Source organism: Crocodylus siamensis, chromosome 2, assembly GCF_052110815.1.
Source record: "Crocodylus siamensis isolate JL-2025a chromosome 2, ASM5211081v1, whole genome shotgun sequence".
NCBI lineage: Eukaryota > Metazoa > Chordata > Crocodylia > Crocodylidae > Crocodylus > Crocodylus siamensis.
The window spans coordinates 239028086-239055883 of record NC_143396.1 but is presented as its reverse complement, the minus strand read 5'-3'; the positions used below and the strand labels follow the sequence as shown (position 1 = coordinate 239055883).

General features: G+C 39.9%; 1 long non-coding RNA gene across 2 annotated transcripts in view; it reads right to left on the bottom strand.

The window, feature by feature from the left end:
• Positions 1–3706: 3706 nt before the first annotated feature.
• Positions 3707–27798, bottom strand: part of LOC149871943 (uncharacterized) — a 165514-nt gene continuing 141422 nt past the window's right edge. The window contains exons 3-5 of one of the 2 annotated variants that reach the window (XR_016440334.1): positions 8235–8340; positions 5235–5308; positions 3707–4670 (exon numbers count right to left, since the gene is read on the bottom strand). This is a non-coding gene — a long non-coding RNA (uncharacterized LOC149871943). The remainder of the gene's footprint in view (positions 4671–5234; positions 5309–8234; positions 8341–27798) is intronic. The other variant, XR_016440335.1, reaches the window with a different exon arrangement.

The window sequence follows — 27798 nt, the reverse complement described above, 5'->3', positions numbered from 1 at the left end:
GGTTTAAACAATCACATTCTGATAAACCAGTTAAGACACAACAATGCCCATACCCACGTCCCAGAAAATCAATAAGAACATTAAATTCAATGTGGTCCTTGAAGAGATGGCCTGGAAGCCCATCAGTCTGACTCCATAACCTATACGAGGGATCACTAGTTGAGGATAAGATTCAAGCTTCATGATTGTTTAAACTTACTGATAACCACACTTATGAAACACTAAGTTTAAGCAAAGAAACAACTGAATAACAGATCATTTTCTGGCCTCACAGAATACTCCCTCTTTATGCAGGTGACCATTTGCTGCACTATACGCACCCTAAATATATATATGAAATTGAAACAAGTGCCATCATCACCTTGGCCAAAGACATCCTTTCTTAGATGTGCAAAGTGTGTAGAATTAGAAAATAAAATGACTGAGATAAGGTACTTCCTGTAAGCAGGGCTTCAGCTTCAAGAGTACCAGAAAAACCCAATTTCCATCAAAAACAAACAAATGGAAGATCCTCTTAATAAATAAAGCACCTCAAGCTGTGTCTTTTGTTCTTGGATTTTATGCTGAAATGCAGGACATCAGAATCTGCATATATTCTAAAGGAAACATTTCAAAGTACTAAAATAGAGACCAAGATAACTCTAAGAGTTACAGAGGCAGAAAGTGTTAGTGTGGTTCTTCTAATCTAGAAATGAGTTTAATCTTACTATAGAGGTTTTGTCATCAGCCTGCTGTCAAGATAAACAATTAATCTGTACTGTGTGAGTATGGTATCTGTTAGTTAGTCCAAGACAGAATCCTTTGAAGTACTGCCACTGTGAACTATAAATTTACATATTTGAGATAATATTCAGTAAAATCCTGAACTAAAATGGTCATCAATAGTTTTGCTTTCTACTGATATATTAATTTTTAACTGATATTCTTGGTTACTCTTTTATTAGATGACTACAGAGGAACTTCAATTTCTAGAAATAATTATCAGATTAAATAATATGTCAGAAAAGATCATTTTTAAGGGCAAACTAGTCAGGCTTGTAGATACTTAATCTTGTACTTCTGTTAGCAGCGCTCAAGTTTCTATGAAATCAATAGAAGCTGGAACAGGCCATAACAACCTAGAGTCACAGATTGTTAGGGACTGGAAGGGACCTTGTAAATCAGTGGGTCCAGTCCCCCTCCACTAGGCAGGAAAAGATAACTGAGGTTAAGTGACCCCAGAAAGGTGACTGTCCAGTCTCCTTCTGAAGATTTCCAGGGTAGGGGACTGCACCACCTCCGGAGGGAGTTTATTCCATGGTCTGGACAGCCTGACTATGATGGAGATTTTCCTGGAATTGAGCCTGAAACACCTTTCCAGGAATTTGTATCCATTACTCGTGTTCTTCCTTAAGGGTGCCCTAGTGAACAGCTGTTCACCGAGTTCTTGATGTACTCCCCTGATGTAGTGGTAACCTGCTACCAAGTCCCTTCTCAGCCTTCTCTTCTCTAGGCTGAAGGGGCCCAAGTCCCTCAGCCTCTCCTCGTATGGCTTGTCTTGCAAGTTGCTAATCATATGGGTGGCTCTTCTCTGAACCCTCTCAAGTTTTTCCACATCCTTGTTGAAGTGCAGCACCCAGAACAGAATGCAGTATTCCAGCTGTGACCTCACAAATGCAGAGTACAGTGAGAGTATCACTTCCTTAATTTACATGAGATGCAATGGTTAATGCATGCCAGAGTGTTGTTTGCCCTGCTGGCCAAAGCATCACACTGCCGGCTCATGTTCATGTGATGGTCTATCGCTATTTTTAGGTCCCTTGCAGCCGTGGTGCAAGTCAAATTGCCACCACTAAGCCTGTAGGTATGTTGGGGATTGTTTGCCCCCAGATGGAGCCTTACACTTCAGAGTGATGAACTTCATCTGGTTCCAGTCCACTCAACTCTCCAGCCTGCCCAGGTCCGCCTATATCTGCAACCTATCTTCTGATATGACCACGCTCCCCCATAACTTGGTGTCGTCCACAAACTTGGCAGTGAGCTTTTCACCCCCACATACAAATCATTGATAAAGATGTAGAAAAGCACCAGTGTCCAAGCATGGACCCTTGAGGGACATCACTGACCACTTCTCACCAGGAGGACAGAGATCCATTCATGAGAACTCTCTGGATCCTATCATGCAGTCAGTTTTCCACGCACTGAACTGTTAAGCCCACAATCTTCCAATTTTTCCAAAAAGATATCATGGGATACTAGATCAAAAGCCTTATGGAAGTCTAGGTATATAATGTCAATCTTCTCTCCCATGTCCAGGTGGCAAGAGACCAGTTTGTAGAAGGAGATGAGATTGGTAAGACATGACCTACCCGCGATGAAGCCATGCTGGCTGTCGTTCAGAATCTTACTGTCAACGAGCATAAGCTTTGTGCCTGAAGATTTTCATTCTGATGTAAAAAAAATGGGTATGTGTCTTTGAACATGTGTGAATGAAACAACTGCTACTTCAGAAAAGGACTATAAAGATATTTTCAAAGGCAGAAATGGGAATTAGGGGTGTACTTGGTCACCGTGTTGGTCTGAGAGAAAAAGATATACAAAAAACTAGAACTCTTGGTTCCAAAATGGTACCTTTTGTTAGACCAATGGGGAAATTGCAAGAAAACTGTCTTTTTTGCAAGCTTTCAGAGTCCCAGAGGGACAGCCTTCCATCCTCAGCTCCCTCTGTGCAAAAATGAAGTTTATTTCCTACCTATGGGGACTGTTTACCATCTTGCACCATCTATATTTTTCCCAGAGTCTTATGAAGGGACTTTGATCCTGAAAGCTTGCAGAAAAGGACAATTTTCTTGCACTTTTCCAGTTGGTCTAATAAAAGGTATCATTTTGGAACCAAGAGTTCTAGCTTTTTGTATGTCAAATGGGAATTAGGCACCTAACTGTCATTTGTGGTTTTGAAAATCTCTGCCTCTAGGTTTAACATAACTATACTTGCCAAACTATATACAGTAAAAAATCTGTTATCTGGCATCCCCGCAAAGGGGAGATGATAGATAACAAAATATGCTGGTTAATTGAGCTGCCCAAACAGGTGTCCTTGCCTGTTCAGGCCGCTGCTCCTCCCGCCACGTGCAGGGCGTCACCACCCCTCCCGTGGCACTGCTGACCCTCCTGCGGCATCACTGAGGGCCCCATGGGACAGGGAGGTGGGCCCTGCACAGCCTGTTATGCCCCTAGGCCGTTGGGGCTCAGCAGCACAGGCTGCTTTGCTCTGGGCCATGGGGGCTCAGTGAAACTGGAAGTGCCATGGTGGACACTTCTGGTTTCACTTTATCTTACAAGCCGACACGCTGGTTAATAGAGCATGCCAGCTTGTAAGGTGCCGGTTAATGGAACTTTTACTGTATACAGTTACCCTCATACTGAGCTATTTTTTGTACAGAAACCCATCTGTTTTTTTTCAATTATTAATACTTATTAAGGACTTGTGATGTGTTCAACACCATAAAAGACCCATATTAAGAATCTTCCTTGTTCTGTGGAATTTAGCATGGTCATATTAAGAAAGGAGAAAAGAGGATAATGAGGAAAAGGATAGTGTATTCTGGTAATATTGAGGTTTTATTTAATACTAAACATTATACAAGGATGCTGATGTGATACTTATTTTGTTCCCCCTCTCCACTTTCCCCCACCTGTTTATCTTTGGAATATCCATTGTTGAACTTCAAGTTCTTGTTATATGTGATCTGCTTCCCTATACGCTGTCTACTTCAGAAAATAATAATATGTGTGTATTTAAAAAAGAAAGCTGTATTTTTATGCCACCTTATCACCAGGGATAATGCCAACAGAGGTCACCTCCACAAGAAAATTTGACCAGCTCCAAAGACACCAGAAGACAGCAAACATGTTTAATCTGGTTTCATAAGACTTCCAGAAGAAAATGTCTTTGTCAGTGAACCCATGGTGATGCAAATTAGGATAAAGGTATGTGCAAGCCTTCGCATTTTTCAAAAAACAAACAACTGATTTCTTTAATCTTCTCATGAAGATGTTGATCATTAATGTGTTCTGACATACTGTCTGCTTTTGCGGATAAAACCATCAAGCAATTCCATTCTGATTTGACAGCTGTAATATTGCTAGACATTTAGATTATAGACATATTGGAAAATCTTACTTTAGGCATGGCAGAAGTGACTATGCTGGAAAAATAAGTAACATATAAATGGTTGCATGCCAGTATTAACATTTGAAGATATAAATGAAACTTTATGAAGGGACTGCATTTACTGAAAATTACAAGTTACTTGCACTCCAGGAGTGGCAGATTAGCTCCATAAAGTAAGAGATTTCTTGGCTCTTGAAATACTGAATTATACTGTCTGTTCTAAATTTTTACTGCTGAGTCCAGGTTTACTGGCCACATGTTATCCAGTTGCTGAGGAACTTCCTAACCACTTGTATGATTTCCTCCAACCATAAACACTGAATAGTGATGTACATACTCCTTTCTTTTGGGTAGCTAAAAGAAATGCTTCCAGTTAATTCTCCCCTGACGTGACACATTTCTAGGTCCATCACACAAAGCAGACTCAGGAATTACAACTGGAATTTCTTCTATAACATATTGCTGAGGGTTGAGTGAAACTTTGTTGTAGGTGGTAAAGCAACAGCCATTTTCATACCTGAAAAAAATTAAAAACAACCAGAGCAATTAAAAACAACCAGAGCACCAACAGTTTAGTCTGGGAGCATTTTAATTTCATTGATCAAGATGTGAACAGTGACAAAATGTGCAAGTCACATAAGCATGAACCCATCCAAAACCCAGCAAATGTAGTTAAGGGCTTCCAAAGCACTCAAACATGAAAAATCCTTTACATTGCTGAGTCAAAAAGTCATGTGAAATAAAAAAAACACCAAGGGTTTTTGTTTCTTTCTAGCGCATGAATAAATCTAAAAAATATTATGGTATGATTCTATTTTTAAAAGGATCCAGATTTCATTACTGTCACAAAACATACTCAAATCCTGCCCAAACTTGAAACCCTCCATAGAATGGATTTCCTGATGTGACCAAGCTATACTTGATGTCAGACCAGACTGAGGCAATAAAAGCAGCTTTAATACACATTGTTTTTTACCCAGTCCAGGAATAGTCTAATGCAGCATATTAAGTGAAAACAGTCTTCAGGACCAAGCATGAAATGCAGTTACACAGCTGTATAACTGCAGTTTTTGGCACTTACACAATTAGCAGTCCTGTTCTACTTGTAGCATGAGTAGGCAAGCAGTGGGCTCTGCTCTGGCTGTTCACACGTACCTAGAAAGCATACGTTTGGGTATTATTTCTATTCTTCCTTTTCGAGTTGAGATAATGCATCTTGCATTAAATACACATTGCCTAAATGGATTGAGATCAGTATGGAAGTTTCTGCCTCATTGGCAAGAATGGTACAAACCAGAACATAGAACCACCTTCATCTGATGCCAGCAGCCATCTCACTAAGCCACCCACCCTCTAGCTTGCTTTCTATCTCCAGGACCTACACAGCTCCCTTTTACAAATGCTTAGATGGTCAGCTTCAATGGGAAGGCTAAATGATGGCTAACCTGTTAGAAAACTATTTTGGAAAGTAGGAAGGTTGTAAATTCTAATCTGGGGGGGAGGTATAATCTAGGCCTACCACTTCCTGGACAAGTACCCAAACTATTAGGCTATTGGGCTAACACATGGCAGGATGCCCCTTCCTCCTTTGGCATCTACCATCTGCTAATTATGCCTTTTTTCTGGCCACAGCTTTGGGACTTAGCTTGCCCAGGCATACATGACTGGTTAGAGAGCAGTTTTCTAGATCAGTGGTCTCCAAAGTGGGGAGCGCGCACCCCAGAGGGTGCACAAGATGATCCATTTGGGTGCGCGAAGATAATATTAAAACTTCTATTTATAGTTATTTTTTATCTAAAATAATAAGAAAGAAATTAAGCTTTACTAATATTTAATATACGGATTGACACTGGTGCCCTCACTCGGTCCTTATGTCAGACGGTCATGAGACATCCTGAGGGAAGAGTGGGAGTTCCACAATGCAGAGGGGTTGACAGTGGCACCCTCAGTGGTGCCCCCAGTAAATATACATATACTGGGGGTGTGTGCTCAAAAATTTTTTACTGATAGGGGTGCACGATCAAAAAAGTTTGGAGACCACTGTTCTAGACATGTTCAGTTACCATATGAGAACACTTGCACGTCCACACAGCATGTGGACAAGGAGTGCCAATTGTGTGTAAGAGCCCAAAAAAGCAGTTACATGGCTGCATAATTGCCAATAGGATTCTGCCCTAAGTGCCAACATAGGAAATTAGTATGGAACAGCTAGTGTGCTCTGTATTCAGAACCTAGCATATACAGTGCTATCCTTCCTGCATACATGAGCCCTGAGCTTTTGAGATTAAAGACACTAAAAATAGATATGCTACCCCTGTGACAAAGTTGTTTTTACTGAGAGAGAAGCCCACGTACATCATTTTTCTGGTTGTTTGAGAAAGAGTTTATGGGTTTGTTCCATTGCTGTTCAGCCTACTGAGGACTTTGGCAGGGGAGAGTATTTTAATGAATTCCATGGGTGTTGCTGTTTGTTTGGTTTGGCCTTTCACAGCCACCCAAACCAAACTGCAGGGAAACTTGCATCCACATTGTTGTTTAGGCATATCTCTGTGTAGTACTGTGCTCATTATCCTGAAAATCATCTAGTGGCAGTGACTCCAATTATACAGAATATATCCAAAAGCAGTCATTAACAATATAAAAAAAAATATGCAATGGTATATTCTTAGCTTGTCAAGCAGCAATTTTTCATTAGAATGCTAATGTTGTTTGAGAATTAATAATGTGCCATAAAAGCAAAAATTCTACAGATTTCTGGGTCTTATCTTTCTCCTAGAATGCTCATAGGAGGCCAAAGAAAAGAAATAAACCTCACATACACCCTTAATTTATATCCTAAAAGGTCCTTTATCATAGACAATTATTTATTCTTAATTTTTTTCCCCAAGTAATAATAATGAGAAGTGAGTCCTTAAATAGTGGAGATTGCAGAGGAATTAGAAGCTGTAGTTAAAACTAGTCTCTAAAACTTCTCCTATAATTTTGCATGAATAAAGGCTACATGTCTAAATGCAATTAGGTAAATATGTTAAATTAGTCACTATGGCCTCCTACACATGTGCAGAGCCTGGTCCAATGTACTGAAAATCCAGTGTGTTGATTAATCAACTCTGCTGGAGCATGAAAATTGAAGCACTCCAGCAGCCTTCCATACCACATGTATCAGCCTCACCACATATCTCCTTGCTGAAAAACTGGCAGTGGGGCACTTTGAAATAAAACACACTTAATGAACTTTAGTTCAAAATGCACCACTACCATTTTTTCAGGGCAGGGACATGAGGTGATGCTGATATATATGATGAGCATGCACTTGTAATTAGCATGGCTCACTAACTAAAGCGCCCAGTGCCGCATCCCACAACATGTGTAAAAATGCCTATGTAAACACTGGGCACATCTACATGTGCATTAAAACAGGTACCTTTATTGGAAGATACTAGGAAAATGCACATTAGTCCATCTTAATGCACATTAACTAAAAAGCACCGGGCACCTACACACGAGTGCTGAGGCTGCTCTGACACACTTGAGTTCATATTGAGTCTGCTGGAGCATGGCAATTGCCATGCTCCAGCAACCTCCTGCATCTCATCTATCAGTGTCCCCACACTTAAAAATGCTGGGAGGGGTGCTTGACCCATAGTTCATTGAACCAGCTTTAGTCAAGTGCCCCCACCACCACTTTAAAGTGTGGGGACACTGATCTGGGAGATGTGGTGGCACTTTGATCAGAGTGGTTCTGAGAGCCCCTCTAATTAAAGCACTATCCCCCACCACTGGAGCACATGTAAAAGTGATCACTGTTTTTAGTGATGCTTTAATGTGCATTAGCTTATTTTAATGTGAATTAGTGAAAGCATGCATTTTTAAAGTGACACTTTAATGTGCATTAGCCTATTTTAATGTGCACTAGCGAAAGCGCATGGGTTTTTTAATAATGTTTTAATGTGCATTAAAATAAGCTAATGTGCATTGAAGTGCACATGTAGACATGGCCACTGATAATTAGGACTGAACCTGAGGATCCTCCTCAAGAGCTTAATCACTGTGAGCCATACCACCTAAACTATAATTTTACCTTTATATTTTGTTTTCTTGTTTGCTGAGAGAAGGCTTTTCAAGTTGCTTGTGTCTCCTTCTGGGCTTGGGTCTTATCAGGGGCAGTAGAGACAGGCAGTGGGGTGCTGAAAAGAGGAATAGAAAATGGTGGTATTTCTTGTATCTGACTTCCTATGCCTGTAACTCTCATATCCTGCATAAATTCTAAATACACTTTTAAGAAGGGCTAGGCTAGGAGGTGAACGAGGCACTATTGGGGTCGTTTGACCCCAGTACTCTTTCCTGCCATGGCAGGGGGTTGGACTAGATGATCTGCTCAGCTCCCTTCCGACCCTAGAAACTATGAAACTATGCACTATTGTCCTCAGACCCAGAAGTTCAGCAAACCCTCCAGGTTTAGGCTGGACTGCGGCCAAATGTCAAACTTAAGGACTCTCAGTATGGATGGTTGCTACGTACTGGCTTCCGGGTGGCCTCAAGGTAACTATTAGCATAGAAATAGCCACAGTTACAGATACTAACATGCAAATCTTGCAGATGCAATATTTATGAAAATGTGGCTTTATAGCTCTATACACAATTTCTTTCACCTGATAGTTCTATTACCTTCCAAGTTTACTGCTCAGTTCCTCCAAATTTTCAATATCATTAACACTTCCATTGCTTGAATACCTATCTTCAGCATTATAGTGATATTTTACTGGGCTATTTTTCTAAATATATCATTAGTGCTAATAATATGTTAATGTCACTTATTATTATTTTTCGCTCTCTGACCCCTGCATCCCATTTTTCTGCTTATTCAAACAAAAGTACTTGATAGACTAGAGAAGATAAAAAGAATAATGGCCATTCATTCAATTTTTCTCCTTTTTAGTCAGCTTTGAGTAGAACTCAGTCTTCAAGACCTTTGGCTGTATATTAGAGAATCAAATCCATCACTGTATGATTAAGGGGGTGCATCTACACAAGACTTTTTACTGAGCAGTAGTGCAGTTTACTGCATAGTAAGTCTGCACATCTGCATGTGTACACACTTACTGCACAGGAAACCGTGCTACTCATGACAAAATTTGCTACCTGCAAATGCAAGTAGCAAATTTACTCACAAGTAGTTATAGTGTAGTTACTCACATGTAGATGCCAACTAGGAGGAAATTTTTAAGTAAACTGCTCTGAGATCAAATGCTCATGTAGACACACCCAGGAGGCACATCTATATGATTCACCCACTGCACAGTTGTTACTGAGCCATCTGGGTGTGTCTACTGAGCCACTCACTGTGCTATTGCTTAAGCAAGTACTAAATGACTGATGCCACATGGTTTTTTTTAGCCGCTACTTGTTACTACTGTGCAGTAGTGTTGCCGTCACAGTTGCTACCGTGCCATAGCAACAAGCTATAGCACCATAGCTCATTGCTATGGCACCATAGTTTCTTGTGTAGGTGCTCCCAGTGAGTATGAAATTTCTCAAAAGCATCTACCACCTTTTTATAAAGCCTTTCCAGTATTATTTCCTTTCAATATATACTACAGTTATAGAAAGTAATACATACCTCTTAAGAATTTCTTTAAAACTACAGCATTAATAAATAAAACCACATAATCACCTATTCAAAGTCAGCTTAGCTGTACTGAAATTCATGGAGTTATGCCAATATACAACTGCTGAGGATCTGGCTCATAGAGTCTAATCTATCCACCAGAACACACTATTAATAACTTTTTAATTCCTGTTATGATATGTGCTATCATTTGTAAACAGTCACCCAGCTTTCAGATTTCTTTATCCAGTGATGAGTCTTTTAGGTAATTCCCTAAAGATGTATTAGAGAAACATGAAATCAAAGCTGATTGACTCCTATAAAGAACTCTTTTAAAGCAGAACACATGCTGACATGGCTCAATGAACTCTGGTTATGGTTTAAGCACATGCCTCTCAAATGATTTGGTGGGGAACGGAAACCCTCTTATTTCATAGGATTTGGAAAACACTGCAAGCATGCTGTATTTCATAAAGGTATTTCATTAGCCTCTTCATTAGCTGACATTACCTTCCACAAAATAACGTTCTCCTGTTTACTCTAATTGTGCAATGAGTAATGAACCCTTAATAGTGATATATTAACATATTAACTTCTAACTTATAATGTTGAAGTACACCATATTTATTGATGTCATGTCACTGCTAATTTTCCTTTTACACTGAATTTGACATTATTAATTTAGGACCCAATCCTATGAGAAGAGCTGAACATCATAGTTCTTTTTATATAGTCAGCATACCCAGAAGTATTTGTAGGATTGGGCCTTTAATTTCTTGTTCTAAATTGTCACTTGCATTTTTTAAACAATTATTATTTCCCTTATTTCCCTGTTACCCTTATTCATGCAGAATTGTATATAGGAACTACCATAATGGTTAATACTTATTGTTCATCTAGTTCAGTATCCTGATCTCTGATAGCTGTCTGCAACAGATACCTTTCAAAAAAAGGTGCAAGTATCCTGTATTACACAAGTAGGGGTAATTTCTCCATGAAGCTCTCATTCTAACCACTAAAATTTGGAGACTGGCTTAATCTTTGAATCGTGAGGTTTTACCATTTCCAAAACTCTTTGTAATAGCTGCTATAACTCTTTAGATTATATATTATTATTAACATATAATCCCTGTTTGAATTTCATTTAGTTCTTGGCTTTGATGACATTTTGGAGCAATGTGTTTGACAGCATAATTACACGTTGAGTGAAAAAAATATTTTGTCTCATCTGTTTTTTGAACTTGTTGCTTGCTTCCCAGTTTCATTAAATGCCCCCTTTTTCTTGTGCTGTGAAGCAAGGAGAACATGCACTCCAGTTCTATCTTCATGCTACTCATTGAACAAAAGTTTTAACTGAATTGCCTACAGAGATGTAGACGTACCTTTCCTGAGCTGAGACAGTTAATTTAGAACCTTGTAAGGTGCCTGAGTACTTCAAGTTTCTCTCGCAACTGCGTAATTCTTTGCTTTTCTTAACTCTGAACTTCACCTCAATTTGTGTTGTCTGTTCACCTAATTCAAATAACTCTCTGAAGACCCTTGTAGTCTTATCTGGAGTTTATCAATCTAAATATATCTGTAGTTGTTTGCAAATTGTACTACCTCAGTGCTCACCCACATTCCCAAATAATTAAAAAACAGAGTGAAAAATATGGGACCTATAACTGATCCTTGAGGACCCCACCATTATCTTTTTGTCATGACTGAAGTTGCTACTTGTTTCTACAATCTTTCCTTTTATCCATTTCTTTTCATAAACTTTTATAATACTAATAACCAAATCTTAGTAATACTCAATACTTATTATCACCCCAGGACCATTTAGTTTTTTAGTAGCTTTCTGTAAGGGACCTTGTGAAAGGCCTTTGAAAGTTTAAATCAGTGATTTTCAATGAGGGTGCCACCGTGTTAGTATTGTTAGGTGTGTAAATGTGATTCGTAAGATAAACCCTGAGATACCAAATAGAAATTCATAGTGTTAAAAACATTCTGACCTGTTGTGGTCATTCTAAGTTCTTTGCAACAGATGAATTACTTTACTATTTTTGTCTGGTCAAAAAAATGAGTGAAAACTATGAGCTTGCATTTTCCCATGGATTGCCTTGAGTCTAGCGAGGGGTGCCTTGCATCTAAAAATTTGAGAAACACTGATTTAAAAACATTATTTTAACAGATGTTCCTTTTTGCACTACTCAGTATATTGATGGAATTCTGAGAGCTTAATTTTCCATTGACCAAAACCACATTGGTTTAATCCTTATTACAATATGATCTCCCACGTTTTTACTTTTTTATGATCATTTCAACCAATTTAACAGGCAGATTTAAGGCTATCAACCTCAAATTCTCTCCGTTTTTAAAAATAAGGGTATGGTATCTGCTATCATTCAATCCTTTCATACAGTGGCTGTTTTTAATGAGTATTTTACCCACAACTAGTTTGCGAATGACTTAGTCATACTTGTGAATAGTAATTTATACAACTATGCCTCATGACTTTAACTGAACTGTTCATGTGAATAACTGCCTGATAGTGTAACTATGGTATTCATAGTACCCCTGAGTGTTTATTCCCATTTGAGAAATTCTGATCACCCTGCACTGAATACTATTGCTGAACTCTATGAACACAGTCACCATTACGGATAGAACTGCTGCTACTACTCGGTTCATAGTACTACTCAATATCAAAGGATATCTCTGACATAAATTGGGCCACTAACAGCAGAAAGTACTATTTAATCTAAGCAAGAGTGGTAGAATGAGCTCTGAAGTAGCATCTTCATTTTAATTGTATATCATGACTATTGTATAACTTAAATGAAAGAAATGGGACACAGTGTCCAAGACTGGGTATCAACAGATGAAATAAAAGTCTTTGCATTGAGATATTTGTCTTTGAATGTTGTTCATCTGAGAGAAATGCTAGTCCAGAACCATATTTGCGTTTGTTATGCAAGTATTGCTGCAAGAGGGTTTATGAGTGCAGAAGAGAGATGTAACATATGGAGGGGCTGGCTGGCATGGATTCCCTGGTGTGGTGGTTAGATTCTTTAGTCTGAAAAGGCATGCTTTTAAAATTCATTGGAAAACTATAAAATGCACATTCAGTCTGCCAAGTAGTGCTGTATTTAAAAAGAATAATAATTATGAAATGGAATCAAATATTTTAACATCTAATACAGTTTTAGGCTTAAAATAATTATAGTTTAAGTCTATATGCTACTCAAACATTAAAAGTTGAATTAATTTTCAATATTGTCACACAGTGTATGTCATCAAACCTAATTAATTCCTTTGTATTCTTAAAAAAAATAAATATCTGGGCTTTTCTTCCTTCAATTGTTTATCATTTGCCAAATCGTCTCTTTCACAGGGCACAAGAACCTCAAATTCCATAGTGACACTAAGCTGACATTCACAAATTATTCCTACCAAAAAGTCTTCTGCAGTGGGACTGAGACTTATTCAAAGACTACTGAAGTCAGTGAGACTATATCCACTAAATTTTAGTGGTCTTTGAATCAGCCCCTCTGGCTAACAAAGCATCTATACATCCCTTTCCCATACAATCCACTTACCTGATATTCAGAGGGCAGTTACTCAGCACTGACTAGAAAGAATCAAGCCTCTCAAACATCTCAGATTAGACAATGAAAAACTGAGCTGCCTCAAGGTAGTAGTCACTTGAAAAGCATGCAGTCCTGAAGATCATACAAGTAAAATAAGGATTCCAATCTAACTTACACACCTGAGCCTTGTGACTGTAGTAGATGTTCTACCTCAAGTAATATGGGCCAATGGAGCTGTCTGGATGTGCAGAGAGGGATATCCTGAACATGACTGGAAATTTTTCTTACCTGTGCAATGGGGAGTCCTGGGAGGTGTGCAGGGCATGAGCCAGGTTGTGACTATTGCCCCGGTGGGTTCTATCCTCTGATGTTAGTTTGTGAGAGGGAGAGGTAGACTCATAAAGGTTCCAGAAAATTTGATTTGATTTCTTACTTATGCACCACCGCTGTGGATGTGGCTGCCCAGGCAGTTATACTTGCATCTGTCCCGGTTCGGGTGAGGGACGAAAGAACAGAAAACAGAACGATGAATCCAAGACCGAAAATGATGATGAACGAATGGTTGATATATGAGATAAGAGATACCCAGTGCACAAACGATTGCCTATGGGTTCCGGAGGCAGGAGAAGCCGTGGGAAGCTGGCCAGGCCTACCCACTGAGCAGTGAACGCTCTGGCTTCTCCCTGGGTGGAAACTCAACCCTAGCTTTTATAGGCCAGATGACAGGCACAATTTCAAGCCCCGATTGGTCACATTTTTGCGCTAAAATGTTTGCGGGGTTTTCCACAGGGGACAGGGTTTCCCCAGCACATGGCCACAGCCATGCAGCAAGCCAAATAGGGGCTTTCCAGATTGTGAGGAGAGTGCTGATGGCATCTGTTGCTGGGTAAAGCTGGCAGAGTCCAGCTGGAGCGTGACAGGAGGCAGTATGCCTCTGAGACTCAATGGGCACATTGCACAGTTGACTAACTAGCTGTGCAGTAAATGTCCTGCTGTCTACTCGTGTACCTCTATTGGGGCACAGAAAACTAATACATTCTTCAGTGGGGAAGAAGTATAAGTACTATACTCTGCTGCAAAGTTTTTTCATGCAACAGTGCATGTGTAGACACAGCCATGGCTGGCTGGGGCACAGGTTGCTTCAGTGTAGTGCTAGCTGGCAGGCAGCCCCCCGCCAAAGCACCTCTGTGTCTCAGCCAACTGCTCTGTAGCATGTGGAGTCTGGATGGAGCAGCCCTAGGCTGGCAGACTGACCCCCCATGTCTCCTGCCAGCCCAGGCTTCTCCAAATGGATGTCATGTGCTGTGCACGAATAAACTCTGGAGCCATATGCTCCAGAGTTATATGTTCCTGGGTGCACATTCAAACAGTACACCCAGGAACAAAAAACTCTCCAGAATTTATTCATTAATATTAATAGCATGTGTAGTCATGCCCAGCAGCTCTTAGTGTTTTCACTTCAATGGAACTTTTTTTATCATGATCAGTATATTAATAGCATAGCACAGGACAAAATTCATATCATATATACTTCAGGTTTTACTTCTCTTTTTCTTTACTTTCCATGTTATAATGCACATTTTGAAATGTTTGTGTTATTATTTTAGGATAATTTATTAGAGAGTATTTATCAGTAAGCTAAACTTATTGCTTTGCCCAGCTAAGTTTGGGAGAAAATCTGCTTAGGGCTTAGAAGATATAAAGAGGAACAAAAAGGAGAAAATAAGCAAGAAAATATAAAATAAGGATATTGGGGAACATACATTCAATAAGCTGTGTCTATTGGATTATAGAACAGAAAGAGGCATTTGGTTGGGACTTGTACAACTAGAAAAATATCAAGAAAGAGTATAATAAATGGACAATGACCATAAATTAATGTATCTTTTAATCTCTGATAGTTCTGTGACTTTCTGGGTGATTTCACAACAAGCTAATATTACTTGCATGACAACTTTCCTAACAAATCCCTTAGTTTAATCTCCGATTTACAATCCTAGACAAATTAGGAATTCTATGCTTTCTATTATTTACATTAATTATGTACATCTAAATTGCTGAACTTTGAAAAGAAGTTGTAAAAAATCTTAACATCTGTTAAAGGAATTTACATCACTTTGAGCATTATGGCATAACTTTTTTCAGTTGCTCTATGTTTTGTTTTTTTCAGGTTGGAAACAAACAGCATATGCCACCTTTCTATTACCCGAAGTTAGTTTTTGCTGTAGGTTTTACTGTAAATTTTTTGCTTCAAGATTGTTTGGAATTAATTTTGTCAGTTTCATATTCTACTCTATTCCATTCCATTCCGTATTACATAGGCTCTTATATCATCGTACTGTCAGAGTGCCTGCCGGAAGTGCATTAAGTGGTGTAACCAACATCTATCATGTGTGGATCAATGGCTCTCATCCTTTCTACAGAGCCAGGGTGAGAAAGAAAATGAACCACACATTGTGTGTGCAATGTCGTTGTGTGCATATACATTATGACAGAGCATTTAATTACATGATGGCATGTTGTTTTTCCAAAGAACGCCTGCTCCATTCAGTGCACAGAATGGAGGTTGCTGGAGAAAAAGGTTTGTAAACGGCATGAGGAAGCCTATCTGTTTCCACATGGGTTAACTACAAGGTGCAATTGCATCATTTTTGTAAACAGTTCCCTTAATAAAGTGCCAGTTTAGTTGTAGAAACAGAGCCTCTTCTGTTATTACCCTGCATATAAAACACACTCTCTAGCTTATTTTATATCAAAATAATAAACCCCATAATATTTAGGACACAATTGATCCATCTCCCTAATTTAAAAACTTACAAAGTACCTATCAATTTGGTATCTAAATGCCAATGAAAGGTCAAGCTAAAGGGGTTGTTTTCATTCAGAACATTTTGTTAAGTCAAAGAACCTGAATTCATTTTTGCAATTATTTCCATTAATAAAGTAAAATGCTAATATATAGGTTTAATCTAAATTAAATATGTGGTCTGTAATAGAAAATATAGTATGAACAATGTCTCATAGCCAAAACACAGATAAACACAGATATACTGAACAGTATGTTTTGTTTCCATCTTTCTGAACAAAAATGAACCCCTATATTTTACAGCAGTAAATTATTTTGTCTCTTTGGAATAGCTTTAAAAAAGGTCTAGATAATACTGCTCCAGTCTGCAGTACACATCTACATAAAAAAAGCAGACTTAACTTTTAATAAAATAATATTAATAGCTTTCTTTTAATTCCATCTGTTGGTAGATGTTTCTTTAGTTTCATGAATGCTGGTCACTAATGTTTGAAGGTAAGGTTTCTCATACCTGGTGTGGAGCAGTTTCATACAAAATGGGCATGGACATTAGTTTCAATGACTTACAGTAGTAGATTAATTCCAGCTGTGAACTCACAGGCAAGCCAGTTTAAACTCTGCTTGTGAGCTTGCAATGAGAGTTGAACACTGGCTGTAAAAGATCTTTTTTAACTCTGTAAAAGATCTTTTTTTAACTCCAAAAATCTTTTTTTAACTCCAGATCATGTGAACCCACATAAACTGTTCCAATGTAGGAAAAAACAAACCTGTCAAAGCAATTTCAGGCTGAACTCAGACAAGCTTTGCAAAGCCCCAGTATTTTTATGTTATATCATTTGAATGTAATGTTGAATGTAATGTTGCTTCTTTTACTGTTGGCAGTGTGGAGGGAAGACAAGGGAGGAGGAGGTCAGGAAGGCATTGAGTATATACTAGGATACATTTTTCCCTTTTACTGGGAAGGTTGGGGCCATTCATACAGGAGTTTTTTGGTTCTGTAACAGCTCCCTTAACACTCCGTGACAATTTGGCTTCATTGCTGCTTCAGAGCATCCCCACCAAATGAAGTAAAGTGCAAGGTTAGACTGTTTGCACAGGTGTCTGCAGGAAAATGAATGAAACTAATGTTACACTTTGCAATGGAGGAACATACATACAGCAAAACTCAAGTGCAAATCTTACTAGCTGTAATACCTCTAAATCCTGACCTATGGGAAATATGTATCAACTACCTGGCTTATATATTTGTCTTCATGCCAAGAAGCCTGAATGTCCACCCCAGAATGTTTGGATGCACTGCAAACAAATGTCAAAGCAAGCATTATACCCTCTGCTAATGTACATTTTCAACTCAACCATGTGATGTTTGAAAGGCTTAATCCCTTGCTGTGTAATACCCATCTGAATGCTTTTAAATGTCAGCCTTTAAGTAGATAGTGAGAAATATACAATAAACACAGCTGTTAGGGTAAAATGTATTTCACATATCCTACAATGAGGATCTCTGATATTCAAAAGATACGTTTTAAAAAGTTTTGATATTGATAAGAACGCCTTAATTCTCTTCAATAGAGAGAAAATCTGCCTTTGCGTGTTATGGGTCATTTCTCTAAGATGAGTGAAAAGGAATTCTGGTAAACAAGGAAGAGAACAGAGGAGCTCTTTCTGCCTTTTGATATAGTATACACAATATGGAGAAGGGCAAGGGGAGGAAGCTTTTACTATCCAGCTCTCTTTTTCATTCCCTGCAGCAGCTGGGGATTTTCTGTTTCTGTCACCACTCTTATCAACATGAATGTACACACATCAGCACTATGACAAAAACTACAGAGACATGCATACCACCTGCCAATCTTACAATCTCCTTGTCCAGTCTAATAATTACGAGGTATTCCAAAGAAATACCTGGATTAGAAAGATGATGTATCATGCTACTTTATTATCTCTTGCTGCAGGGTGTGAGTTTACAATACAGTATTGCCATAGTTTTTGATGCTTTATTGCTGGCATCCATTTTGGCCTATTTCAAGCATGATATGTGTCAGTAGGATGCTTACATTGCAGTTTTTATTCAAAGAGTAATATACCACTATTGACAGGCTTCTCTGGTAGTGCTTAGCTTTTATGCTGAGTTTCTTTTCTTCCCTTTAAAAGAGTTTTCTCTCTTGCTCTTCGTGAATTAAAGTTTCATTATAGGACAGACCGGGGCAGTTTCACATCACAGAATTAGGAACCACTTTGCTAAGTGAATGCTTCATTTGCATGCATTCCAGGGACAAGGAGAAAAACGCACTGTGCTGAAGACAGGAATCCTTACAATTTTAAGCTTTCCTCTTCGAATTCTGGGTTAAAAAGTCTGCTTCCCTTATTCTACTACTGTACTTACATTGTTTTGGCATAGCTTGATTTTAAAAGACAGGAAGCAACCATAGAATAGAAAGGAACAACATTTTCTCTCATCTTCTGGATGACTCAGCAGATTCATAAGTATGTACATCATCTTTCACCTATGGTACCCATGGTAGCCATTTAATAATGTATTAGATGCTTTTCAGGGCACATGGAATAAATTACGAGGGTTTTGTTTTGATAACTTTGGCCACCTGTTTGAGAAGAAAATAACATTACAGAAAACCTAAAATGAAAAGGAAAAATAAAATGAAAATTATTACTACTACAAAGCTGCTTTGCTAACTGAGATGAGTGCATGTGTGTGTGTGTGTAATTATACTAGTAATAATAACTATTACTTGCATCTCAAAGTACATTCTGAGTATAAGAATCAAGAACTTCATTTTTCAGCTTAAGAAACTTAAGCACAGGAAGGCAAGTTATTTGACCAGGGCCACTCTGCAAAGCAGTGACGCAGAAAAAAACAGAACCAGAGTGTCCCAGACTAATGTCCAAGCTATTAATCAATACTGCCTTGATAAGGTCACATGCATTTGGAATGGTAAGACAGCTAGAAAATGGCAAGAACACTTTGGTCAACTGCTTAGTTGTCACAGTTCCACCAAACTCTTCACAAATTAAGTTGCATTTTCATAATTTGAGCTGCCTATGTTACCTTAGTGTTTGTCTATATTTTCTGAAATAAACCAACATTCAGAACATTTCAGACTATTACATTTAACACTTTGCTCTGAGGATTGCATAAGAATATATTATCTGTTAATTAATCTGCATAATTTTATGAGCTATATATTATTTTTGACCTGGCCATGCTTCAGTGGTCCCGCCTTTATTTTTTAAATGTAAATCCAGTGCCTAGTTCATTAACTTTCTGTACTGTAAACAGTTCTTGATATTTAAATAGACCAGCCCAGTTTTCTTAGACTGACTTTTCTCCCCTACAACAAAAATTAAAATATGCTTTTTATATGATGAAGTAAGCAATATTCAGTTTACTTAAATTAACTGAAACATTGTCAAAAGACAAAGTTAAGGGCTTTGGGCCAAACTCTTATCTCAAGTAAAATGTAGTAAATTCAGTGTCAATCACTGAAATCAAACACATTAAAACTGTTTTTTTCTGGTATCCTTAAGAGCAAAATAGGTCTCTCTGCTAGTCCTCCAGTTCCAGTATATGTATTCCAAATTCAAATTAATAGGCACAGTATAGAATCTGAAACATAATAGTTATCATTATGAATATTTTTCTACATGTCAGTTAATAAATGCTCCTTACCCTACCCAGTTTATTTTCTGATATTTGTTTGGCAACTAAATGTATAGCATTCATCTGGATCAGCAAAAAAAAAAGCCCTCTACAACTAAACTCTGTTGCTCAGTCAACAAAGAATGCAGCATGATTAAAGGAGGATATGAAATTTCAGTCTCCAAAGTTCACAGCTTGAGTGGTATTCAGCCCACTCAACAAAGTATGCAGCTGTACTGGCAGTGCAAACTACCAAATTTTCCATCTAGAATCATCCCAGTACTCTGCTTGACCTACAAAATATGCAATTGAAGCATCAAAGTTTGCAGTTCGCTTTCTACATTCTTTTAGAAACCTGAAATATGAAACCTTTACCACATAAGAATTAAGGAAAGTAAAAGTTGACAGACTAAACTATTAGGAAGACATGTAGGGTGTGTAAATACGTTACGAATGATCAGATTATGTACCTCAGGGATGTCCAACTTCTGAGTGGCCAGCGGCCACAGGGTCTCCCAGCCACATGGCACCTGGGTCACATACTGCAACATGAGGGTCCCCTTCACACTGCATGGTGCGATGCTGAGCTGTGCAAGTAACCCATTTGCCATGCTGAATGAAAGGGAACCCCTACTATTCTACATCAGTATCCCTGCACTATACAGGGTCTCAGGTCACTCTGAGCCCCCTGGCTGCCTTGGCTCACCCCATACCCAGGGTTGGAGAAGGAAAGAGGCAGGAAGAGGACCCTAGAGATTCCAGCAGCAACAGCAGGAGAACAGTGGGGGGGAGTAGTGCTTGGATTGGGAACCGGGGGGCTGCAAGGTACTCCTATGGGAGCCATATCCAGGCCACCAGCCACCAGTTGGACAGCCCTGGTGTATCTTAATGAGAGAGGTCTTAATCAATTAGAATAAAAAAGTAAACTAGACGGAGAAAATGGTAAACTAGATTTTGTCGGGAATTTAATTTTTGTGACTTGTCTTTAAAGGCAAATGTATAAGGCAATATCCTCAGCAAATGTCATTTAATGTAATTACTTGGATTTAAATGACTAATTTGCATGTGGAAAAGAGCTGGACAAGCATACTCTATCCTGATGTGCCTAGATGACAGCAAGGTCAGCTCCTCAGCTTGTAATCTGCTTTTGCAAAGTTTTTATCTAGATGTAACAAAACTTTCCATTATCTTAATTTTAACCCCATAATTAGTTACCCAAAATGGTGCCCCTTAAAAAGACACCAATTTTATCTTAAGTACATAAATAAGATTATCTTTGTCTCTGCAATAATATTTTCTGGCCTGCCTTTTATTTAGTAAATTATTTTTGTATTTAGTAAATTATTTTGATAAATTAGTTTTCAAGTGAAAAAACTACAAAAATATTGAAAAGGTCTCAAAGGTCAGCCCTGGATATTTACAGATATTATCTGAATTCATATATGTATAAGATGTAATAAATCCAGCACTAAAAAGGCCTGATCCAAAATCCATTGTAGTCAATGGAAATTTTATCATGGACTTCAATGAGAGAAGAACCAGATCTCAATAGGAAAAGCCTGAATTAACTGAAAGGCCTGGTTTTTGTCCCTTGCAACTGTAAAGTAGTAAAATATCAAATATTCTGTATTTTATGAAGGTTATAATAATACAACTGATGAGTAACAATACAGTTTACATCTCTGGGTAGGTGGAAATATGCTTTTTGTTCATTCTTCTTATACTTAGACACACAGCTGTTGTTTTAAAAATGCTCTTCTTTTTGTAGGTGTCTATTTTCTCCCCCACAAAATGATGTTGGAAAATGAATTTTCATTAAAACATGCTGACTGTCACATGGAGGAAGAAATCCTTTAAACATGTCTAGCTTTCCCCTGCTAATTTTTCCCTCTGACATAACAAGTGATTAACTGGGTCACATTAACTCAAGAAATATTTGAAAGTTGAAAAGACACCAACAGAAACACTGAATATAAATAATAAACTTAAAAACAAATCAGGAGAATCGGAACCACCAGAGTCAGTGCCTCATGAAATTGTTACAAACTATTCACTCCCACAGTAGTTCTACCTTGACTGGTATCTTTCTGAAGTCTGCATTTGCATTGTTCATATTTTCTTTTGTTTCTTATTCACCTCCAAAGTACAGTGAAGTAGTTGGTCAGATTTAATTTTTTATTCGTGGAAGTGGGCTGCTCTGTTAATAGCACACAGCCCATCTCTAGGAAAGGCATTAGTCATAACATTTTCCATGCTTCCCACAGCTCTGACTTGCTAACACTTGGTGTAAGTTTGCAAGGATTTAAAATGGCTTTTCATTGCAATTGCAAAACCTTCTTCTGAGACCAACTATCAGCTAATTCTAATTATTGTATTTTCTTAAATATTTTGCACCCCTGACTATAATCCACACTTTCCATTTTGAAAGAGAATGCAGAAAATGGATTTTTCTACAGTTATGGTTGTGCAGAGCAGGGACAGACCTTAATCTTCAGGTGATTTACCCTCCCTTTCCTGCTTAATTAACGCTGAAATAGGAGGAGAGAGACCAGGAGCAGCTAGCAAATGTCAAAATAGAACTTGCAAGGCTATTAAAAAGGTGAGGCTATCATTAACTGGGGAGAAGTCATTAGTCAATTGATTCCCTGCATAGAAATCCCACGGATGTTGCTCCGTAGAGCAGGAATCAAAGCAGGGTTCTTTTGTCCCTGTCAGAAAATCAGCTTCCCTGCTTACACGTACTCTGATTTTGGGAGGAAAGGTACATGTTGTATGTGAGAAAATATAATGAAAAGGCGTCTTCCCTGGACTCTCCTTTATATGGGACTATCAGTGCAATCGTAGATACTTGCTGGGTACATCTACATGTGCAGCAGGCAGCACAGTTGTCACTGTGCAGTAACCAGCATTACTGAGCAGTGCCAACACTGCACAGCTATTTTTAGCAGCTACTGTACAGTAGCACTGGCATCACAGGTCATGCCTGGTGACACTATGTCACCATAGTACTGAGGTATGCCAATGTGCTGTGTCATGTAGATGCACCCACTGTTCATTAAAAAAGTAGCTCCATCAACAATGTGCGTAGACCCACTGACTGGAGTGAGACTACTCACTGTAGCAGGCCACTAAGGTGCCTGCTACTTGAAGAGCAGGAATGGCCACCAGGTGTCAGTTCCCAGGGCAACCAGGAGGCGCTAAGGGCCCACACCTGTTGAGTCAGCTGACCAGAAGGGGCAGGGCTGACTTCTATAAAGCACAGGCGGGAGGCCGAGAGTGGGCTGTCGGCTGGCAGCCAAGGAGAAGAAGTGCTGCCTGACTAAGCAAAGGGGAAAGGTCTGAATGCGAGCAGTCGGTTGTGCTAATGAAGAATGGAGCACCCACAGATGGTGACTCAAAGGAGGTTAGCCAAGTGGTTTAGCTTTGTGTTATAGCCCAGGGGCTTGTGTTATTGTTTTGTTGTTGTTGTAAGACTGGGGGACTGGGTGAAGCTGTAAGGGGATGGAGGAGGCCTCATAGGGGAGTCACGGCCACGTGAAGACCCCAGAGAAGCCCCGGAGAGGGGGCAGCAAGAAGCCCCAGAAAAGGGGCTGCAGAAAGCCATAGTGCCTGTGGGGTGTGATTGCGAGACAAGGCTGTGGAAGCCAGAGCGCCTGTGGGGCGCATATCCAAGACAAGGCAGCAGAAGCCAGAGCACCTGTGAGGCACGGCTGAAAGACAAGGGCTGCGGAGTGCCCGAGCACCAGAGGGCGTGCTGAAAGACAAGGGCTGTGAAGTGCCCGAGCACCAGAGGGCGTGCTGAAAGACAAGGGCTGCGGAGAGCCCAAGCGCCAAGAGGGTGCAGAGAGTGAGACAGACCAAACAACGTCTGGTACATCTGCAAGGCTTGGGCCGTGGTACAGGGGTGGTTGGAGCCATGCATAGCCCATAAGGCTGGGGTGTTCAGAACCCCGTTGTATAAACAAGGATCAGGGTAGTGGGAACTGTGACCAGGAAGACAAGAGGCAACCTCCCTTTAACTTTCATAAGAACAAGACGTGACAGGGGAGAACAAGGGTGCATTAACACAAATTTGGCACAGTAGGGGGCGCTAGGGGAGAACATGGCAACCCTAGGACATTTCCCCTGCCTGGTACACTCACAAAGTAAAGTTATTCATATGCGTAAGTGTTTGCAGGACAGGGCCTTAAAGCAGCACAGATGTAACAGTGAATAATTTCTACTTATCACTGGATGAACCAGGTATCTTTTTCCTTTCTTAGCATGTCTGAATTTGCTTCCTTAACTCAGAATCTTCTGTCCTCTAATGAGAGCACTGTACCAAAATTCTGCAATTTATTTAATAGGTTATATCATGATCTGAGTTCAATGCCACTGATGTACAAAATATGAAACTTTACTTTGCTACACCTGATGTTGCAACAAAATACGTCTCCACCAAATTCCAGTGACTTCCAGTATGAGACAATTTCTGCAGTCCCCATCTAGTAAAGTGTCTGCTTTTACTTAGAACACATGTTTGCGCTCTAATTAGACTTTAGTGTGCTTAAACATACAGGTTTCCCTCGCTTTATGCGGGATCAGTATGTGCAAATTCGCTCTTATGCGATGACCCTTTTTATACCAAAAAATCGTTATATGCAAGGTAAATGCATTGTTATGTGATTGGTGTGGTGGAAACCCAGAGTCAGCTGCTTTGTGTGGTGCATTGTGGGAGTGACGCACACCAAATATAGTCTCCTGTGTGGATCTGTGCTCCTCGCTCATTGTCTGCAACATGTGTTTCTGTAGCTGCCATCCCCATTATGATAGTGTCCTGTGCTTGTGTGTATTGTCTGCAGTTGGTGAGTACCAAAATTGTCTTGTAAAAGTGATAGAAATGAGTCTGGGGGTCAATACAGCTGTGGTCCTGGAACATACCCCTATTTGTTACATTGTGAAGTGGGTTCCCTTTATGCAAGTTCAAGTCCAAAAGCTCTAAAAGGAAAACCCTACCAAATTCTCCTCACCAATTTCCTTGAGTATTAAATTATGTGGCAGTATGTGTCATCAGGAATAATGGTGTGTTACTTTTCCAAAGGCCATTTGTGCAGCATGAAGATACAGTCCCAAATATGAAATGCTATTCTTTTTCAATGTATTCTAATCATTAATTTTAATGGGAGTTACACACATGAATCAAGGAAAATAGAGGACCCTTCCACTTCAGTTTCTTATTTTGCAACACGCTAAATGCTTTTCCATATGGTTTATTTTCCTTAATGGGATACATATTTAATCATCTCTGCTCATTTTAAAATGTTTTTCAGGAAAAGTTAACATATAAGAATATAGTTACTCAATATAAAGTTTGTTTCTTATCTCATGATATGGGATTTTTAATAAGGAATGTTTTTTAATAAATAAAATTCTGTACCTTGCTTACGTTCAAGAAAAGATACATTTGATGCTAGGTTTGTAATTTTAGAACTGTATCTTATTTACATTTGAGAAAATTCACATACTTGAAGTCTAAAAATAGATTTTTTCCTTTGAGTTTACCTAAAAATGCCATCTTGGCCTGCCACACTTCATGAAAGGCAGGATGTAAGTTCAAAAACCTTACAAATACAGATATCATCTATGAGAAATTATTTTTAAAAAGATAGGCTATGTCATCAGCACAAGTTACCATATGACATTAATTATATGTGGTTAAACTACTTAAATTTAATCAAATACAGATTCAAACTCCTGTCTTGGTTTGTTATCAGAACAGCATTTCCATTTAGATGCATAGACAGAGATTTTGTGCTCTCTTACACACACATACATACACTATTTATTTGAATCCAAGATGAGGTTTTTTTCCCCATTTAACCTGGGATAAAAAGCCCTTCATCTTGGATATGAATACTAGGCAGCAGGGGAGGGTGGGATAGGGACAAGCAGCTGCTGTGGCTGTGGCCCTGACCTGGGTTCAGGATCAGAGCTGCAGCTTCTGCCTACAACCCTGACACCCATTACCTGCCCCTGCCAACAGCCTCTGCCCAACTGCCTCTTACCATTGGTCCAGTTATCATTGGTCAGGCTCCAGCATAGCTCCAGTTGGCTGGAGCTTCAACTTGGAGCATGGAGCACATCTGCTGTAGCTTGGTAACACTTGCTGTGGCAGCGGCAGCTCCAGCTAGGCTCTGGAGCCCAGAATAGAACAGCTGCAACCACCACTGTCACTGCTACCAGGCTGAGCTGTGGCTGGAGGAAACATGGGCTCTGTAACCCAGGATGGAGTATGGATGGAGCTTGCTGGAGCCAGAGCAAGAGTAAGAAGCAGTAGGAGGCAGGCGGGGGTTGGGGGATAGGCTGTGGGGAGGCAGGCACCAGGGGAGAGCTGGTGCCAGAGGGATCACACATGGGGATGCAGGCAGCAGGGGAACAGGCCTAGGGGGGCAGGCAGCAGGGGAAAGGCAAGTGGTGAGGGAGTTGGGATCAAGTTGTTTGATTCCCCCACTGTCTTTGCCCCACTGTGCCTCCCCCACATCCATGCCATTGCCAGCCCCTCTGACACTGTTTTCCCAACTGCAGAAGTGTGGGGCGTGGGGGGCAGGGGTGAGAGGGAGAACACACAATTTTAGGATGACCCTCCAATTATTTTCTATAGATTCCATAGATTTCATGGACATTAGGGCTGGAAGGGACCTTGGAAGATCATCGAGTCCGGCCCCTTGCCCCAGGAGCAGGAAGTCAGGGTCAAAGGATCCCAGCAAGATAAACATCTAAATGTTTCTTAAAAGAGTCCAGACTAGGTGCTTGGATCACTTCTGGAGGCAGTCTATTACAGGCCTTGGGGATTCAGACAGTAAAGAGGTTTTTCCTTATGTCCAGCCTGAAATGGTCTTGGAGGAGTTTGTGACTGATCTTGTCATCCCTTGGGGCACTCTGGTGAATAGGCATTCCCCCAGATTCTGATGTACACATCTTATATACTTACAGGCAGCCACCAAGTCCCCCCTGAGCCTGCGCTTTTCCCGGCTGAAGAGTCCCTTGGCTGTCAGCCTCTCATCATAGGGCCTGTTCTTCTGCCCTCTGATCATGTGTGTGCACTTCGTCTGCACTCTCTCAAGCTTCTCCACATCCTTTTTAAATTGCGGAGCCCAGAATTGGATGCAGTACTCCAGCTGCAGTCTCACCAACGCTGAGTACAGCAGGAGGATGGCATCCTGGGATTTGCTTGAGAAACATCTATGGAAGAAAGCTAGAGTTTTGCTTGCTTTACCAGCTGCAACATTGCATTGGTGGCTCATATTCATCTTGTGGTCAATCATGACCACCAAGTCCTTTTCGGCGTAGCACTGCCAAGCCTGTAAACATGCTGCAGGTTTTTTTCCCCCCAAGGTGGAGTACCTTGCATTTTTCAGTGTTGAACACCCTCAGGTTTTCATCCACCCATTTTATGAGTCTGTCGAGGTCAGCTTGGATCACCAGCCTATCCTCAGGTGGGGATGCTTTACCCCAAAGTTTGGTGTCATCGGCAAACTTGGCTAATCCACTTCTGATACCAATGTCTACATCATTAATAAAGACGTTAAAGAGTATAGGCCCAAGAACAGAGCCTTGGAGGACCCCAGTGGTCACAGCGCACCATGATGATTTACTTACATCTATTACCACTCTCTCAGTCTGACCTCAGAGCCAATTCCCCAGCCATTGGATTGTGATGTATTTGAGGCAACAGTCAGCCAGTTTTTTCATGAGGGATCATGGGACACCAGATCCAAGGCTTATTTAAACTAAAAATATATGACATTAATCTCTTTTCCCTTGTCTAGGTGATATATCACCTGGTCATAGAAGGAGATGAGATTGGTCAGGCAAGACCTACCCGTGACAAACCTATGCTGACTATCCCTCAGGATGCTGCCATCAGCCAGTTTGTCAAGAATGGTCTCTTTGATAATTTTTTTCCAAGATCTTCCCCAGGATAGAGGTCAGGCTGATAGGCGTGTAGCTCCCCAGATCTAT